Here is a 12,478-nt window from a genome sequence, read left to right on the forward strand (position 1 = left end):
GACAAAATAAATGCTTAAGAGTTTGCCTGGGATATCTTAAGTCAACGCCCATAAACATGATACAAGCTGAAGCCGTGGAACCTCCTCTTAAACTAAGAAGACAACTACTGAGCAGAAAATTCATGATAAAAACCATTTCTAAAAAAACTTACCTCAATAGTATACAGTCACTAACAGTTCAAGTTTTGACCCATAGATACTGGCACTTCAAGAAAACCCCCCTCATAGTAGAAACTTTCTCAGAAATAGTTGACATTACAGATATACTATATTCCAACCAACTCCCCCCGGTTTTAATTTACTCACCTGAACAAATTTTTTCACATGAAATTATAACCTACTATTTTGAAAGTCAAGAAGTAGCAAGTATCAATCAAACAAAGTTCAACGAAACAAAAAACAAATAGAATAGAATAGAAATATGCTTTATTGTCACTGAAAATACAAATTTTATGGACAAAGCTTAATTAAAGTCAGAAAAAAATAAATAAATAATATCTAACAATAACAATAACAAATACAATTTTCTGAAATTTGATAAATCGTCAATATAAAAAATATATATACATAAATACAAAATATAAGTTAATAAAGTAAAGAAAGAAAAAAACAAAATCGATATATTGCAACAATTTATAGAAATTTCAAAGTGAATATACAACAAAGTAAACTATTTTTAGACATAGGAACTAATAAGTTTAAGCTGCTACATGTGACACCCAAATATAGATAAGTTTGGTTACTTGTACATTACACTGTAATTTCTTAGTTAGTCATTAAGAAACTCTTCTACTGAATAATATGGTCTTTTAGATAGATGGGCTTTTGTCATTTTACGGAACTTGGGGAAAGATGTTGCAGATTTGAGTTGTAAAGGAAGATGGTTGTATAGTTTTTTTGCGGAATATAATATAGATTTCTTTACTAACTCAGAGGACGGGATCGGTAAATAGACATCAAAATTTGAATTTCTGGTGGAGTAGTCATGACGAGGCCTTGCTGGAAAGACATGCATTTGTTTACGAATTAAGCAAACAGTTTCTAAAATATATAAAGATGTAAGGGTTAAAATGCCGTGATCTTTGAAGTAACTTCTGCAATGTGTTGTTCTTCTGAGGCCAAACAGATACCTTATTGCTCTTTTTTGTAATTTAAAAATAACATCTAATTGGGCAGCTGTACTAGAACCCCAAAAAGGAAGACCATATCGAAGATGAGGCTCGAACAAAGAAAAATATGTTAGTTTAGAAGATGCTAAATTGAGTTCTTTCGAAACAGATCTTATAGCATAGCAGGCTGAGGCGAGTTTCTTACTTAACACATCGATATGAAGGGACCATTTGAGGTTGCTGTCTAAAAAAATACCAAGAAATTTTACAGAATCAACGGTAGAGATCTGGCTGTTATTAACAAGCAGGGGTTGAAGAGCACTTTTATAGGATAATGCTACGTCTTATCCACGTTAAAAGAGAGTAAATTAGAGTCAGACCAGGTTTTTATCGTAAGCAAATCAGAAGCTATAGTTGCATGAAGAGATGCAATAGTTGAGTTGCTCCAAGTGATACTGGTATCATCAGCAAAAAGAAAAATTTTTCCATCGATTTTTAAGTTAGTGATGTCATTTATAAAGATAAGGAACAGTAGAGGACCCAATACTGAACCTTGTGGTACTCCACATACAATGTTTTTGAGACTAGAGTCAGTATCATTTGCTCTAACTAGATGTTTCCTATTATTCAAGTAAGATTGGAACCAATTCAAAGAAATACCTCGAATCCCATAGAAATTTAGTTTTTTAATCAAAATGTCGTGATTTACACAATCAAAAGCTTTGGCATAGTCACAGAAAACAGTGGCAGTATAAAGATTATTGTTTAGTGCTTGGTAAACCTCATGAAACACAGAAAACAAGGCATCAGTGGTACATTTATTAGTTAAAAAGCCGAACTGATTTTGGGATAAGATGTTGTTATCAATGAGAAAGGACATAAGAAGGGTTTTTATGAGTCTCTCAATAATTTTTGAAAGTACCGGTAGTAAGGCAATAGGTCTATAGTTGCAAGCATTAGATTTTTCACCACCCTTATGAAGGGGAATAATAATGGCTATCTTTAGGCACTCTGGGAATTTGCCTCTTTCAAAGGAATCATTAATTAGTGAGACGAGGTTTTCCAACACATTTTCTGTGAGATTTGAGAAGATTTTTATGGATAGTCCATCAGTACTACAGGATGATTTGCTTTTGATACTATTGATAGTTTGGATCAGTTCAGATATATCGATTGGTCTTAAAAAGAATCAATTCGAGAACACTCCTGAATTGGGGAGATAGGAAATGGGATCTTTTTGTGGCAAAATAGTAGAAGTTATATTTTTACTCACATTAACGAAATATTTGTTTAGATTTTCCGGGTCTGGAAGGGCAAATGTTTGAACTGCGTGAGTTCTATTTCGAAGATCGTTTATTATGGACCAAGTTTCTTTTGCAACACCTTTAGAGCTTTCCATACGATTTTGATAGTAGGCTTTTTTAGCTGATTTGATGAGTTTTAGGTAGGTTACCCTGTACTTGGTGATATATTGAGTGACAGAGACGTTGGTAGCAAATTTCTTGATATACAATAGTGAGCGCATATTTTTGGCTGATATGCGAATACCTTTTGTAACCCAGGGTTTGTTGAAATACTGGCCAAACTATGATTCTATATTCACTGATGGATCAAAGTTAAAAGAATATACCAGTTGTGCCTTTTACCATTTTGAGAAAAATACCGACAAAAAATTTATTTTACCAAAGGAGGCTTCCATATACACTGCAGAATTAACAGAAATAGTGCAAGCTATGAAATACTTACTCGGCTCTAACCACGACAAATTCATAATATGTACGGACAGCAAAATTGCAGTAGATAAGCTTTAAAATGTTAAAATAAATAGATCAGTTAATCATATTGAAGCAAAAATCCTGTATTTACATAATGAGATATACATCAAGAATAAAGTCGTCATATATTTATGGGTAAAGGGACACACAGGTATAACAGGTAATGAAATGGTGGATGCCTTAGCAAAAACAGCTCCAACATCAGGAGAAGAACTAAATCTTAAACTACCCCCGTCCGATTTATTCTTAAATCAAAGAAACAAAATAAATGAGATGTGGCAAAACCTATACAGTACATCAACAACCGGAACAAACTTTTGTAAACACCAGCTAAGAATCCCCAGAAAACCATGGTTTCACAAAATACCAAACAGAAACTTTGTCGCCACAATAAATCGAATACGTGCTAACTATGCACTAACACTTTATTATAAGCACAAAATGAAAATTACAGACGATCCACTTTGTAGTTGTGGTAAAATGGGTACATTGGTACATGTTTTACTTGAATGTAGTATAAATAATATAAACATTAATAAACTATATAAAAACTTAATTCACTACAAGATAAACCTTCCAATAGACCTAAATTGTATTATTTTTTCAGGAAATAATGCTATACTTTATGTACTTCATCAACATATCATAAACTGTAAACTAAAATTGTAAAATTACTCGCCCGGTTTCATAATCAACTTAAAGTGAACATTAACTAAAGTTCACTTTAACGTTGACATTTATCCATATGAATTGCGTTGATAAAGGTACCAACTTAAAATTTAAAGTCCACTTTAACTGATTATGAAACCGAGCGTAACCAATTTTGTAAGCTTTTTCTTCTTCTTCCTACTTTATAAATAGGCATAATGCCTGTTTTGCTTCGGTTTTAGCCTCAATTTACATTGTCTGACCATCTTTTCCTCGGTCGTCCCAATGATCTTCTTCCATTTGGCGATTTGTCTCTTGCTATTCGTACTATTCTATTTTCTGTCATTCTTTCAATGTGTTGATTCCATTCCATTTTTCTTCTTTTGGTCCACATGTTTATTTCTTCTATACCACATCTCGCTCGTATTTCCTCACTCCTTACTCTGTCTGTTAGAGTTTGGTTTGTTATTTTTCGTAAGACTTTCATTTCTGCTGTTTTTCAGAAGTCTCTGTGTTTTCGCCGTATCTGCTCTGGTTTCCGCTGTGTATGTCATTATCGGTCTTATTTTTGATTTATATATCCTGGTTTTCGTTTACATTGTGAGGTATTTGTTTCTCCAGATTGTGTTGTTGAGACATCCTGCTGCTCTGTTCGCCATGTTCACTTGTTTTTGCACTTCTTCTTCCACTTTTCCGTAGCTTGACAGTTTTATTCCCAAGTATTCCGTTTCCATCACTTGTTCTATTATTACATCGTCTCGGTTCCGGTTCAATTTTGTAAGCAATTCTGCAAAAGAAACTAAATGTAAAGCATTATAGGAAAAAAAAGGTGATTAAAAAAATAAAAAAAAATAAAATAAACCAATCAAAGAAAAATAAAAAAAATAAATAAAAAAAAGAAATAAATAAAATAAATAAAATAAAAAAAAACAAAAAAAGAAATAAAAAACACACACAAAGAGGGCTGAAACCTCCGGGGTGTTGAACCGGGTTGATGCCCTAGCGCTGTGAAAAAAAAATAAACACCTTACACTTTACTAATGCGACATATTACTAACACAACAAATGAATACATCATGCTCAAGTTTGATACTGTATTGGGATACACTGCATCTCAGTAATCATCTTATTAAGACAAATTCTTTAATAATTAAATGCCCTTGGTAAAAACAAATACGTTTGTTTTTAATAAATACGATTGACCTACATTACCACATCAATGCATGCGGTTTTGATACAAGGTCAGTTTGAAATAATAATTAGTATATGTTATTTATAATCTAGTCTATTCAGCAGTTTTGGTATCACTCTCACTTTTGTTTATATAAAAACAATAAACACGGCAATCCACTTTTAGATATACTTTCACGGAGAAAAGATTAGTCAATTGGTAGTTGAGATCCCAGCGGGTAACATCGCATCGATTAAATATTATACCACCAGCTACTTACCGTTAATACTCCAACGTATAAATAAATGTATTCACTGTGAGTATTATTTACTTCATCAACCCTTATAGTCGGGGGTAACCACCCCTTAATTATCTGAGGTGGCTCAGAAGCTAGGAGCCACCATATGGCGATCCAAGACCAGGGAAGAACACAGGACTGGTAAACGGGACGAGTATGGACAAAACGTCTATGGCTGAGGATCTTGCACCTCGACCACTCTAGAAAACAGTGTGGTATGCAGAAAAGGATGGAGACATCAGGCCTGACATGGAGCTGAATGGAATGGTATGGAGATGGAACTTTGTGTGGACATTGGAAAATGGACAATGGTATGGGACGTGCAGCGAGGACTCTTGGTGATACGAACATTGACGTGTAAAAGTGGTAAGTCCATATTAGCTATTCTTATGGTATTTCCACGATATTACTCCTGATTCGTATAACCATATAATAGAGTAATATAATCGTAATTTAAGATACACATAATCTAAGTTTTACCTATTTTTATCTACATATTCTATTTTAATTACCTTATTGGTATTATAAGGATTTTTTTTACAAATATTATGGTTAATTATAGGACGTAATGATACATTTTTATATGATTTTTATATATTTACTAGCATATATTTTTATCGTACCGACTTTTATCCATTAATTTGATTTATCTACTGATTTTTATGGTGATTTATATCGATTGATATAATGATTTTTTATTGCAATTTACTATATTTTTACTATTTTTGACATAATATTTTATATACATATATATTTACTATACCTCGTAAGACTGTCAAATTTATGCGTTCGTTACGGGTACAGGAATAAGGAAAATTATGAATAAATGAGTAGCAACAAAGTTACTTGGGAAGACTTCGTCAAAATAGTTGAGGAGATTACGCAAGAAGTAGTAAGACAAAGTAGAAGGGTCTTGAAGAAGAAAGTACCTAAATCTAAGGATATACAAGAAGAAGTAACGACACAGTTAATTAAATTGTATAACAAATTCACACACTTAACGAAGAAAAATTGGGAAGCGCTATCGGACAAACAAAGAGAAGCGTGCAACAAATATTTTGGAAAAATCAGAGACAAGGTTATACGCTCATTTCAAGCTGTAAACTTAAGAACAGTAGTTCCAAGTTCAATACACCAACTAATCGACAAGGAAATAGAGGAAGAACAAAGCGACGAAGAAGTAGAAGAGGAAAAAAGTGACGAGGTGATAGAGGAAAAAATTGACGAGGAAATAGAAGAGGGAAAAAGCGACATAAAACAAGATATAAAAATTTTAAACATGGTTCTGACAATTAACGAATTTTTGAATATTGCAAGCAAGGTATTGCCCAATGAGTTTGATGGAAGCGCAGGTAAACTACAACCATTTTTAGACGCATTAGAGTTACTTGGAAAAATAGCAGAAGGACATGAAGAAACAGCGATAACATTAATAAAAACAAGATTGACTAATAAGGCTAGAGACCTGATAACCACAGAGGATACGATCCCACTTATAGCAGCGGCACTGAAGAAAGAATTAAGAGGCGACAATCCGAAAACGATAATAGACAAGTTAGCAAAGAAAAGGCAAGGAAACAAAGGTGCAGCAGTGTACGCATCCGAAGTAGAGGAATTAGCGGAACAGTTGAAGGTAGCATACATAGCGGAAGGAATGCCATTGGAGCTATCGAAAAAATACACAACGGAAACAGTTGTAGCAACAATGAAACGAAATGTTAACATGGATAGAGCTAAGTTAATACTGGAGGCAGGTAATTTCACAACACCGCAGGAAGTAGTATCCAAATTTCTATCGATTGATACAACAGAGGAGAACACACAGGGAAGAGTATTCAATTATAGGACTAATTATGAAAATAGGAGAGGACAGCAGCAATACCGAAGAGGATACCATAACAAATACGATAGAGGAAGAAGAAATAACTTCGGACAACGGAATGAGGGAGAAGCAACAGAAAACCAACGGAATTATTCGAACAGAGGATATAGACAATTTAACAACCAAACGTACGGAGGGAACCAGAGAGGAGGACGTAACAGAAACGTAAGGCTACTGAGGTTAGAGGACAGCCAAGAGGAACCAGAAAACCAGCAGTTGGGGTTTTGAATAAACGAAACAAGGAAAGTACACAGTCAGAAGTGGAATATAATATTTACAACTTCGACTTAAACCTAACGAACTTTGTACGAATGAAAACAGGAATCCTAGAAAACACAAATACCTTTATCATAGACACATGAGCTGATATTTCAAGACTGAAATGTTCACAAGATTTTATGAAGGAACAGGTGAAACTAAACACAAAGGCGAAAATAAAAGGAGTAACTAAAGGAGAATTACAAACAATGGGAGAAGTTAAAACAACACTAGAAGTAAAAGGATCTCGATTTGAGCATATCTTTCAATTAGTTGAACCTAGCTTTCCTATTCCAACCGACGGAATCATTGGGAGAGACTTTATTTCAAACTTTCAATGCATACTAGACTACGCTAACCTTAAAATGCACATTAAAGAGGACAATGATTGTTACATTAGTACGAACATACTGGATAATATAGACAATGACACGATAATAATACCGCCCAGATGTGAAATTTACAGAGTCGTAAAAATTTTTCAAACGCTGAAGAATGACAGGATAGTGGAACAACAGGAAATACAACCAGGAATATTCATAGCGAGAGCAATGATTTTGAAGTAATAATCCGTACATCAAAATTTTGAACACAACCTACGAAACAGTAAAAGTAGAGACAAACGCAATCAAAATATTAGACATTAAATTATTCAACATATATAGACTGATCAACGACAGCAAGGATAGGAAAAAGTAATTACGGGAATCATTGAAGTTAGACATTCCAGAGTACATACGCGATAAATTAGTATCTCTATGCGAAGATTATTCAGATATATTCGCCCAAAGGCATGACATGCTAACATGTAACAACTTCTACGAACAGAAACTGAGAGTTAAAGACCAAACTCCGGTATATATTAAAAACTATAGGACACCTCATGCACAAACGGAGGAATTAAACCGACAAGTACAAAAACTGAGAGACCAAGGAATAATAGAACCATCCACATTAAAATACAAGAGCCCAGTAGTGCTGGTACCGAAAAAAGCGATAGATGGAAATAAAGCATGGAGATTATGCATATATTTTAGACAAATGAACAAGAAAATAGTCACTGACATATTTCCTTTACCAAGGATAGACTCGATACTAGATCAACTAGGAAGAGCAAAATGGTTTTCAGTTATAGACTTAATGTCAGGTTTTCACCAGATACCATTAGAAAAATCATCGAGAAAATACACATCGTTTAGCACAGAAAATGGAGCATTTCAATTTACCAGATTACCTTTTGGATTAAATGTAAGCCCAAATAGCTTTTCAAGGATGATGTCAATAGCATTTTCGGGATTAACACCAGACAAAGCATTTCTTTACATGGACGATATAGTAGTAATAGGAATATCCGAAAAACATCACCTAGACAACCTGAAAAAGACATTCGAGACATGTCGAAAATTCAATTTGAAACTTAACCCAGGAAAATGTCAATTTTTAGAAGAGAAGTAACATATTTAGGACATGATCTTTCTCAGGAAGGAGTATCACCAGACAAAGCGAAATATGCAACGATCGAACAATACCCGACACCTAAGACAGCGGAAGAAACAAAAAGATTCGTAGCATTTTGTAACTATTATAGACGTTTTATTCAAAATTTTGCTGAAATATGCAGACCACTCAACAGATTATCAAGAAAAGGAGTAGAATTTTTTTGGTCAGAAGAATGTGAAGAAGCATTCAATAAGCTTAAATCATCTCTGATAAAGCCACCGATCCTAAAATATCCAGATTTCAATAAACAATTCATCCTAACAACAGACGCATCCAACGAGAGTTGTTCAGCAATTTTAAGTCAAGATTATAACGGAATAGACCTACCAATAGCATACGCATCAAGAAGTTTCAATAAAGGAGAATGTAATAAACCTATAATCGTTAAGGAATTACTAGCGATTAATTGGGGAATTAATCATTTCAAATGTTATTTATATGGAGCACCAACATTTTTAGTAAAAACGGATCATAAACCACTAACACATTTATTCGCAATGAAAGAACCAACTACGAAACTTACAAGGATCAGATTAGATTTAGAGGAATACGATTTCGAAATAGAGTATATAACAGGGAAAAATAACTACGCAGACAGCCTTTCAAGAATAACATTACATCAACTAAAGAACCTATACATAGACAATACCCATATATTAGCTATAACACGAGCTAAATCAAGAGAAAAGAAGAAAGAAGCAAGGCAAACGAAGGCAGGAAGTGAACTTAAACTACAGCCAGAAGCCCCCAAACAGACAGTAAGAAAGAGGGGCATAGACTACCAATTTTGTCTTTTGGAGCAGAACCAATCTCACCAAGACTGAGCATTAGGGTCAAAAACAAAATAAAGTGTAGCAAGAGCATAGCCACAGGATTCAATCATTTTGATTTAAACCAAATGTTGGCACAGCTTGATAAACTGGCGGTAGAGAATGCAGTACGTAAAGTAAAAATATACGTAAACGATATTATTTTTAAAGTGTGCACAATTGAGGAATTTATTAAACAAGGAAACTAAATATTGAAGAATGTAGAAATATACATATGTGAAGTACCAGAAACAATAGAAGATGACAAAGAAAAACACAGGTTAATAGAAGAATATCATAATCACCCGATGTTGGGAGGACACGTAGGAAATAGTAGACTAATAAAGAAGCTAAAAGCAAGATTTAGATGGAAAAATTTGGAAAAAGACGTAAGAAAATACGTTAAACAATGTCATAAATGTCAAATTAACAAACCGAAAAGAACACATGTCGAAGAATTCGTGATATCGGACGCTTCTTCCAAAGCATGGGACATAGTATACATAGATACGATAGGTCCATTCACTAAAAGTAACGAAGGTAATAGATACTGTATAACAATGTTATGTGAGCTTACGAAATACGCGGTCAGTATATCCGTGTGCAATAAAGAAGCAGAGACAATAGCCCGAGGAATTTTTGAACATTTTATACCAACATACGGACTCATGAAGCAAATAAGAACAGACCAAGGCACAGAATATAAAAATGAAATAATGCAGGAACTAACAAAGCTACTTAAAATAGAGCACAACTTCTCAACGGCATACCATCCACAGTCCATTGGAAGTTGCGAAAAACTGCACAGAACCTTAAACGAGTACGTAAGCCGTAAGAGCATTCATAGACGAAGACAGAGAAAATTGGGATGTGTGTTGCAGGATGTTCACATACTGCTACAATACAACCCCTAACGCGTATCATGGTTACACACCGTTTGAACTGTTATATGGCAGGAAGGTTAACCTACCAGAAGACCTTACACAGGAGATTCAACCATGTTACAATATAGATGCTTACTACAATGAGCTACGCTACAAACTACAAAGCGCACATTAGAGAGCTAGAACCTTCTTACTAAAACACAAAAAAGAGCGACAAGAAAATAACAAGCTCAAAGCAACACCACAACATTTTGAAATAGGAGACCTAGTCCTGGTAAAAAGGGAAGAGAATGGTAAGTTTGATAGTCTTTATGTAGGCCCCTTCACAATAACAGAGGTAAATAATGTTAATTGTAAGATCAGATTGGAAAACAATAAAATCAGGGAAATATATAAGAATAGATTATATGCTTACAATCCGAGAACACAGTGAGTGACAAGTGGAACGGGAACAATGTTGATAACGAACATTTTTAATTTTTTGTACTTAATTATTATTTATAGGAAAAATGTACATATTGTATTTATTAGAACGCAGTAAGCAATTGGTGGTATTATTAGAAAATTTTCTTCCTTTTCCGTAGTCAGAAAATTTTCGGAAGGAAAGGAAGATGTATTGGGATACACTGCATCTCAGTAATCATCTTATTAAGACAAATTCTTTAATAATTAAATGCCCTTGGTAAAAACAAATACGTTTGTTCTTAATAAATACGATTGACCTACATTACCACATCAATGCATGCGGTTTTGATACAAGGTCAATTTGAAATAATAATTAGTATATGTTATTTATAATCTAGTCTATTCAGCAGTTTTGGTATCACTCTCACTTTTGTTTATATATAAACAATAAACACGGCAATCCACTTTTAGATATGCTTTCACGGAGAAAGATTAGTCAATTGGTAGTTGAGATCCCAGCGGGTAACATCGCATCGATTAAATATTATTCCACCAGCTACTTACCGTTAATACTCCAACGTATAAATAAATGTATTCACTGTGAGTATTATTTACTTCATCAACCCTTATGGTCGGGGGTAACCACCCCTTAATTATCTGAGGTGGCTCAGAAGCTAGGAGCCACCATAATACTATGAAATAATTTACACAAATTAATTATTCAATCTAACATAGTCTGGCTAATTGGTTCTCACCAAACCCATAAATTCCACGAAAAAAAACATACAGTTGAGTCCACGATTATTTACTCGTGCGTCATTAATACCCGGCGAGATATAACACATACTGTTTATCTAGCATCACTATCTTCCACGCATGAAACTAAAGACAAACCAGCTACCGCTTGTTATTAAGTAAAACCAACTGGAGTACCAACAAGATGGCGACCTCTGGCACACACACATTGTCAGAGCTCTCGCAAAATTTAAATCAAAAATGTGGTAAATGCAATAGAAAACTTGTAAAATGTGTGAAGTATTGTTTGTGTCGATCTACCCTTCACTTCAAATGTGCAAATGTTTAGGAAAATGTCGACGTTAGTGACTTTAAGTGCGAAAGCTGTGACATACTGGATAACGACTTTTATGATGCCATTGAGGATTTATCAAATACCGGCAAGTTTAATTCCAAATTATTTATCTACATGTTTAAACAAAAAGATGATTTAATTAACGAACTTAAAGATAAAATAAAAATTCTGAATTGTCAAATAGAATTATTAAATAAATTAAACACAATTAACCATTTGCCAATTGATTCAAATACAGACACGATAGCTTTTGTGAACAAAAACAAGACCACAACAAAATAACACGCAATCAACTGTCTACAGAAATTTTAAAAATAGAAACACAGAAAAAATGTCAAGAGATTATAAATCTACCAATAACAGAGACTAAAGAAGAATGGACTAAAGTGAAAAGAAATAAACAAAGAAGAAAAAAGATAAATAGATCCCAAATTGTTGGTACTAGCACCGAGGGAGCTGCTGCCGGCATAAAGGGTGTCCCTAAATTCACCGACTTGCATGTATACAGAGTTGACCCAGCTACGTGGCTACGATAGAAAATTTACTCAAATCGCACTTCCCAGAGGTTTTATGTGAATCTATAACATCTAAACATCCAACCGTTTATGCATCCTTCAAAGTAAGAATATATGAAGAGAATTTTAAGAAG

This window comes from Diabrotica virgifera, chromosome 9 (assembly GCF_917563875.1).
Source record: "Diabrotica virgifera virgifera chromosome 9, PGI_DIABVI_V3a".
Taxonomy (NCBI): Eukaryota; Metazoa; Arthropoda; class Insecta; order Coleoptera; family Chrysomelidae; genus Diabrotica; species Diabrotica virgifera.